This window comes from Polyodon spathula, chromosome 14 (assembly GCF_017654505.1).
Source record: "Polyodon spathula isolate WHYD16114869_AA chromosome 14, ASM1765450v1, whole genome shotgun sequence".
Classification (NCBI taxonomy): Eukaryota; Metazoa; Chordata; class Actinopteri; order Acipenseriformes; family Polyodontidae; genus Polyodon; species Polyodon spathula.
This window is the reverse complement of record NC_054547.1, coordinates 1,491,975-1,501,009: the sequence shown is the minus strand read 5'-3', so window position 1 is coordinate 1,501,009 and position 9,035 is coordinate 1,491,975. Positions and strand designations below refer to the sequence as shown.

The window sequence follows — 9,035 nt, the reverse complement described above, 5'->3', positions numbered from 1 at the left end:
ACCAGTTGCAGAGACCGTACAGACTGCAGAGATATTAACTTCGAACGCTTTGTCTGTGTTCATTTGCATTTGTATGACACATTTATTTGTATAATATAATATATATATTATATATTATATATATCTTATATATATATGTTATATCTATATATGATATATATCTATATATAATATATATATATATATATATATATAGATATATATATATATTATATAAGGACTCCCATAAAATGTGCTCTGTGCTGCATGGCTTCCTTAACACGGCCATTGGACGTGTCATGTGAACGCGGAAACACAACGGCGAAAAACAGCACGAATTAAACAAAACCAAAACACATAGATAGACAATTCATAACAGCATCCAGGTATAGCTAGGAAAAATGGCAGCAAGGGTTTCATAAATATTGAACTGACAAAAATCAATTTGCTATCAATTTGGGGACAAAATTTGAGAAAATGTCCCCACAAAGATAGTCACTCCTGAAAAAACAACGTTGAAAAACAACGTTGTGGGGAAGTCCCCACTTTGTAAAAAATCATTTTAAGAACCCATTATGAAGTTTTGTCTGAGTGGAGTTAGAAATAGTAAATAAAAATATAGTGAGAGTCAATGAGACGTCCCCACAAGTATATGGATGCGTGAGAGAGAGAGGAGAGAGAGAGAGAGAGAGAGAGAGAGAGAGAGAGAGAAGAGAGAGAGAGAGAGAGAGAGAGAGAGATCGAGAGTCTGTTACGAGAGGCCTTGAGATCTCTTTTGACAATTGCGCGCTCTAGAGAAACCAGTAAAAACGCGCTGCCGCGAGGGACACAGATACACAGATATATATATATATAATGATATATATATATATATATATATATATATATATATATATATTAATATATATATATATATATATATTAATGTTATCAACGGCCAGGACTCAAGTGTAACATTTGACCCTCGCTATTAGCCTGCATTAATAAAGCATCGCAGCTGCAGCCCCCGCACTGAGGCGACGTTATGTTTCTTGACACAACTGCACAAGTGCACGGAGGAGTGCGCAATTGGGATAAATGAACACTTGTTTTTGGAGTGAACGCAGCGCGACCCTCACATGATCACATCTGTTGAATTAATTTCAGTTTAAGATCATTAATGTTGGGTTTAACCTCCCCTCTGAGAACAACTGTACTGACAGAGTGAGCAAACTGTGCAAGAAAGATTACGCACGAATACAAACCCCGCCGTGGTGTGACGTGCGTGTTTATTAGATACTGGAGTGCCAATGCTTTGTAATTAATTTCTCACCTCTTATTAGCTCTGTTCACCCTGGGTCCTTTCATAACATTGGGATGGACTGGTTTAGAAAAGATGTGTTATTTAAAAAAAAAAAAAAAACTATTTGATTAATTATTCAATTAGTCAAAGCGCCAATATAATTCTCACACACTCTTAGAAACAGCAGCCCTGAACAAACCATAGAAAATAAAATAATCTGCCAATCACAAACCATAGAAAATATAATAATCTGCCTGTCACAAACCATAGAAAATATAATAATCTGCCTGTCACAAACCATAGAAAATATAATAATCTGCCTGTCACAAACCCATAGCAAATATAATAGAAAATATAATAATCTGCCAATCACAAACCATAGAAAATATAATAATCTGCCAATCACAAACCATAGAAAATATAATAATCTGCCAATCACAAACCATAGAAAATATAATAATCTGCCTGTCACAAACCATAGAAAATATAATAATCTGCCTGTCACAAACCATAGAAAATATAATAATCTGCCTGTCACAAACCCATAGCAAATATAATAGAAAATATAATAATCTGCCAATCACAAACCATAGAAAATATAATAATCTGCCAATCACAAACCATAGAAAATATAATAATCTGCCTGTCACAAACCATAGAAAATATAATAATCTGCCTGTCACAAACCCATAGCAAATATCATAGAAAATATAATAATCTGCCAATCACAAACCATAGAAAAATCTACCTGTCACAAACCATTAAAAAATCTGCCTATCACAAACCCGTAGAAGACAGGGTGCTTGTACATTGTATGCACTCCCTATGATTCCTTGCGGTTTCTCTGGAACCCTTATTGTTTTCTGTACCAATCTTATACAGACCCCAGCCTACCAAAAGAGGGTAGCTATTTAACCGCTTCTATACAGGACCATTTGTTGCAAAATAGTTCTTAATCAGGGATTCTGAATTTGAAACTCCGTATTTGGAACCCTTTATTTGGCTGGAGGGTTCCATCTCCTTGTGGAACCCCGAATTGCTAGGACTCCGGCGTGGTATTCCTATTGAGCCCATTGTAAAACATCCTTTGTTGTGCAGTATGTGAGAATGTTTAGAGAAACCAAAACAAAAATATTTTCTAAGCGAGTACACAGAATACACGATGACTGTGGAAGCAGTACATTGAGATTTCCAAAACAGCTCTGTACGCTTTAGCGCTGAAGTAACCGACAACCTTAAAATGGTACAAGCTCACTTTAAACACAATTCAGTCTAAAAAGTTTTATAAGATGCTTTTACAGCCAAACAAAATATTTAGGAGACTGTTGAGAGGAAATGTGGATTTCTCTGTGCCAATATAAATACTGCCTTTTTTTTTTGTAAAACTGCCCCAGGAAAAGTCTTCCAGTAGACAGAAATCTGAAATACACGGTTCTCGCTTGGACACTTCTCAATGGCTACAGAAGCGAGATCGTTTCAGATTAGGGATGGGGCTGGTTTGCTAATCAGTCTTTAGCCGGATTGAATTGAGGATTTGGGGTGTTCCCCACGTGTGGAAAAACACTGTCGCCAGTAGACCTACTCCTGACAGATGCATCTCGCTCAAACGCGCCCCTTCCAGTCATGCCTTAAAATAACGGGAACAATATATAGACGACATTTAATATGGGTTAGACTATCTATCAGGGAATTAGACAGCCGCTGCACATACATCACACATACAGAGCGGTATACAGAGACCCGGGAGGACAGCGACTCTCATTTAACTACGGTGTCTTACAGTGGAAAATCTTTACTTTGCAAAGAGGGGAAAATGTTTTGCAGCATTAATGTAATGCGATCTGTCCGGGGTCGAGAGGGCAAACGTTTCAAGACTAATGTTTATTTTGAGTAGTGAGTGGTGTCTGTTTTGCTTTCTTCGTGACCCAATGCCTACACTCTAATATCTTTAGCAGATGCACCGCAACTAACCGCTGGAAAACAAAGATCTCCGAACGACGACACATTTTCGGAGCTATCGCTCATTTGTCTTCTGAAACTTGGGAGGCCGTTAACAAAACAGCCATTAATCAGTTTTTAACACTCGCGGACGAAAAGTCTGGGGTTTGGAGTTTTGTTTTATTTTTCAAGCAATGGTTACCTGTAAAAATCAGTTAACAGACATTTCAATAAAAGACCCCCCACCCCCCCCCCCCCCCCCCCCCCAAAAAAAAAAAAAAAAAAAAAAAACATGACAAATTGCCAATATGAAGGACATTAAGGGTAATATATTTCAGAATTGGAAATACTGAACTTCGTTTTTCCTTTGTGTGCGGAATCTTATTATACACGGGAAGGAATCTAACACTTGGAAAGGTATTATTTCTACCCCGCAGTTTTGTTTTTGATGGAGACCTTCTGTTTTTGTTTGTACAGCTGGGAACTTCCATCTGACCCATTCATTTCTTTACCCATAAACTAGAAATACTAATAAAAACACAGCACCCCAGACCACGAAGACTCCAGAAGCCGAGATGAAGCAACTTGCCTATCGAATTATCGAGCGCCGAGGAGTGTCAGACGGGCAGATCTGTGGAAAGTTTTTTTTTTTTTTTTTTTTTTTTTTTGCCCCGCTTTGCATTGCCCAAAAGAAACGCTTGCAATCTATATCGCTCACAATGCATGAGCAGCTATCCTTGCAAATGTCTTTAATTCCTTTGTCTTTCACTTCTCTGCACAAGACAAAGGACCAAGAAAGAAACGTAAACTTGAGTATTTAAGCGCTTCGATTGTTTGTACAGCATCGGAAGAATAAATAACTACTACTAGAATCGGGTTAAAGAATTGCCCCTCACACAGAAAACAGATCGGGGATTCGGGCCTGCATACACATTGCAAAAGATCTATAATCTTCAGAAGAACCATAGCTGTTTAAACACATTGGCAGAACATATATATATATATATATATATATATATATATATATATATAATATATATATATATATATATATATATTATATATATATATATATAATACACATACACATAACATACAACACGCATATATATATATATATATATATATATATATATATATATATATATATATATATATATATATATATATTATACATATATATATATAATGTATCAGCAGGGCCAAAATACCGATTCTAAGTGCTAAGTTTGCACCATTTCAACGAAAAATAAGCTGGCAATGTTACAGAACTAACAAGAGCCAACTTTTAGAAACATAAACGATGTTACACAGCATGCTATTTGCACTCTAGAGATGTGTCAATAGTTGTAACAGAGTACTGCAAGGACAGAACAGAGTTTGAAGAACTACGCGAGCAAAATGAATTTTGCATATGACAGGGTTATGACTTTGTGCTCCTGGAAATGTACAATTTGCCTTTGCACTTGCCTGTTAGCTTAACTCATGTATTTGTGCATTAAGTGTACACATAATTCATAATTCAAAGCTCAATTCCATCGAGATAAAATGCATTATAAATAATAAAATAATGAAAAAAGAAGCTCCCGCAGCAGTCTTAAATTGGATATTCAAATGCAAGCGCTTTGAAAAAAGAAAAAGAAAACGTGAGGAGACTCGGACACAGCAGACCTCACACTCTAATACAGGCGTTGTGTGGGTGCTTCTGATGTAGACCTACTGGAGTTTTTTTTTTTTTTATCTGTTTTGTTTTTAAAAAACTGTCTTACCAAAACAAACACAAAAAGTGTATCCATTGAATTTGGCACCGGTGTGATACTGGAAGAAAAGCGAGTCCTGCCCCCATCCAGATCTTTAGGACCTGCGAGTGATTGGCAGCTGCCTCTGAAAGAACGCTCGCTAAGGGTATCCGAGTTCTCCTTTTGTCGCGGGCAGGTTTGAAGAGGATGGTGTGAGAGATCCCAGGCACCACAAAAGACGTGTTTTTCCCCTGATGACATAGCCTCTTAATATTCAACCGCGCTCAAGCACCTTCCACCTACATGCATTCACTTACAATAAGGCCCCTTCTATGCCTGTATACTTCAACAGAAGGGGCGCAGTAATGGATAGAAGCAAGCACAACAGAGTCTATATGTGCCTTCATATGGCATAATCCTTTGTATTATACCTTAGCCGCTGACGTGCAGAAAGGAGGTCTACAGGGGGTATACACAATTTAAAGGTCTAAATAGATACTACCATTTTTTTTTTGTTTGTTTGTTTTTAGAAATGGGCCTTTCTTTCAAGCAGTGGAGGGCTCCCACATTGTGCTCAGCTTGGCTAAGTTCCACTTCTGGCCCACAATTAAAAAAAAAAAAAAAACGCAACTGGACTTGTTCCTGATAGTGCGCCTTATTACACAAAGCAAATGATACGAGTATCACACTCAGTAGTTTTGGGATGAGTCAGCAAGGTAATCACCCTATTCCTTCATTAATTAATTAAAATTGCAAACATGAAGACATTAAGACACTGGGTGCTCTACAGTTTTGGGCCAGTGTCTGGTATAGAGTTTAGGTCTTAATAACTTTCACAGAATGACTTGAGCACCATGCTATAGTTTAGTGCAGTGGTATACTAGTGCTGAGAGGAGTTGATTTTCCTACACTTCTAGAGCTGTGTGCAGTTCATCTTACCTGAACCTGTAGTCTACAGGTCTGCAGAATTGAAAGGGACAGGTCTTTGAAAACAACCATTAATAAACACGGCAAACTTCTGCCAGTATACCTTGTGTTGAAAGTTACTTCTGTTGGCCTCTTTGAATTTCTGGGCATGACGCGTCTTTAAATTTGTTCACAGGTGTTTGAAGACGGGAATCACGTGGCTTACTTACCTGACTGATGCTGGTCTCACCTGATAAGCCGCCCAATCCCAGATGAAAGCAAACAACAGGGGCAGAAGGTGGGGTTGCAGGGCTGGCTATGAAACATCAACAAGAGCACAGAGACCTGCGCAGTTCAGATTCCACGCGGATTTCCAATGCCTGGAGAGGGCAACAACTCAACCAAAGATATTGCTGCACATGCACATAATGATGCACATATGTAAATACTGGCAACCTCAAGCAGACACTTTAAAACAACAATATTGCTTACTATATTGTAAATACTGTATATATTTCACTTGGAAATATGTGATTGCATTGCTGTGGAGTTGTTTCCACACAACAACAGTCATGTTTAGAGCACAGAGGGTTAAATAAGTTATCAAAACAGGAACTATAAACTGCTCAATAAAATCCTTGCAGGTCTGTCCCTTCCTGTCACAGAACTTCCCCTCATTGAGTTGCAGCTGTTTATCCCCTAAGTGACAGGTCTAATTAACCCGGCTATTAGGCACTGACCTTCAATTTAGCCACAGCGACAGATTAATTAAAGCTGTTGCCACAACGCAAATACAGCTAATGACCCCTTGAATAGCCACGAAGACAGAAATGTAACAATAAAGGGTTGCTCACATTTGTCGTTGAGGTCTTTACGGGGAGAGTCCCACAGCAGCGAGATTAACTCATTCCAGACCAGGGGACCTCAGATCTTCAATGCATTAGTGTGAGAAGCAACGAACCACACGAATTAGGACTGAGATTGCATTACCTCCAACAAAAAGGTGAAGTGTGAAAAAGTATATTTGTGGTCTGCATGGAAAGTTATTCAGTCCTACAATTCCACAAATATCAATTAATTAATTTATTTGTTTAATTATTTAACCAGGAGATCTAACAATTGATAACGAGTCCTCGTTTACAAAGGCATCATGGAAAACAGAGTATTGCAATGTATAAAAGATATTGCAATGTACAAACAACAAAATACAACATGTGTGGTTCAGACTGAATCAGCATCATACCAAGATCAAAAGGATATAACAAACAAGACATATCTATTTGTTAATGCAGACTGAAGGAGAATCATTGGCAGCAGGGTCAAAGCAATTCCCAAATACGATCTTTTAAAAACAAAAACAAACAAACACAAAAAAAAACATCATACATTTAACTGAGCCTTGTATGCAGCCCATGCATCCCAAAGCAGATTCATTAAAGCTCAGCTTCTGAAAGTAAACCAAAGTTATCTGGACCACATAGTTATACAAAACAGCACAGTTCTGCTGAAACAATGAAGCTTTACTTTCCACTGTACACACCCTGGAAGTTCTGTAACCTCAGTGAGCATTCTGTTCCCTCCCTCCTGCTGCCTATCAGATCATTCGATTCTCAACAGGGATTGCATGTAATGCATTCTGTATTCAGGCTGTCTGAGCACAAGTGAACAACAGATTGGAAAGCCTTGTTGGAGGGTCAGTGTACCTTAAATCTACCTACCACCACAGCCTGGACATCTAATACCATTGCCCTCTCCCTATTCCCGAGACCTGATGTGCACTGAAAAACAAGGGTGATGGAAAGAATTACATTGTAACCACTCCATTAGGAATATATGCACTGTATGAAATACCTCTTTGCGTTTCATGTATTTGCCTCTGTTTAAGTAAAAAGTGCATCACTCAGTAGATTATTTGCATTGTTATAATAGCATATTTTTGTGATAGTGAAATTGTTTTCATAGCTGGGGTTTAGAGCTTAAAGAATGAAAGCCTCTTGATTTGGTTTCCAACAGACTCTCAATCTATCTCCTACACTCTTTGTTAAAAAAAAAAAAATCTTGTACACTCTTCCTTATAAGTGCCCCCTCTCTGTGCATAATGCATGCTCCTGTTGAGCTGATTAGTCATCACTGGTAATGAGAGGAAGGGGGCTGAGCGCACACCTTAGCACGCTAACCCCGGGCAGTGGAGACACAGCTGCCCACATTCATCAAACAATCCCTTCTTGTAAGAAAGACGGTTTGCTCCACCTGGACTCCACCGGTCCCTCCAATGGAGATGGTGCACAATAGCTGTTGTGCTGCCTCATGTTCATACTTGAGCCCCCATGTCCTGCGCTCGAGGGGCCCTTGCACATTAATTTTGTTTCTCATAAGTTCTGACTCTATTGAGCGGTTTGCGTATTGATGATTGACACATATATAGCTGAAAAAATATTGCCACTACAGATGCTAGGATGAATTGTTTCAATTATCTTTCATAAGGAATCATTTATTAAATAATAAATAAATACATATATGCCCCTAACAGCTTCTTTTATGCATCTGAAGCAAACTGGTTGCCTTGCAAGTTTGCAAAAGACTTTACTTGCATGTGCTCCTATTCTGATTTTGTGTCATGTGGCTTGCAAAATAATGACCCTGTATTCAATTAAAATGCAATTTCAAACCCCTCAGTGTTGATAATGGCCCGGGGCATGGTTTTGAAGGTTCAAAGCTAAATACTTTGAAAGGGGGGGGGGGGGGGGGGGGGGGGGGGGGGTGGGGGGAAAGGGGGGGGGGGGGGGGGGGGGGGGGGGGGGGGGGGCGGGGGGGGGGGTTAAGGTTAATTAATGTGAAGTGATTAATAATTTTTGGGGTAATGGGAGTGAACTAATAATTAAAAAAAAATGAAAGAAATAAAATAAAAGGTGAAATGACACAATGCAGGCCCCTCCAAGGCTGGGACACGTGAAGTGCCCAAGATTGCTGGCCTGTGAGAGGTTATTGAAGCAGCAGCTCTTGCAGAACGCAGAGGTACAATGATGCCCTAATGATTCATGTTTCAAAGCGATCTATGAAAGATCTGGCTTTAAACCTCTTGGCTTTGTTTGGATTTTGAGGAAAGCCGTGAGCGATGATGCAAATGACATCAATTGAAGTGCTGAGCGGCTGATGCATGTTGCTAATGAGCACGTTTCAGGAACTCCAGT

General features: G+C 38.9%; 1 protein-coding gene across 2 annotated transcripts in view; it reads left to right on the top strand.

The window, feature by feature from the left end:
- The window catches only part of foxd2 (forkhead box D2), a 22,757-nt gene extending 14,982 nt beyond the window's left edge, over positions 1-7,775 (top strand). For both annotated transcript variants that reach the window (XR_005951484.1, XM_041269700.1), the window contains exon 2: positions 6,041-7,775. The gene's annotated coding sequence lies outside the window, so the exon portion shown is untranslated. The remainder of the gene's footprint in view (positions 1-6,040) is intronic.
- Positions 7,776-9,035: the final 1,260 nt, after the last annotated feature.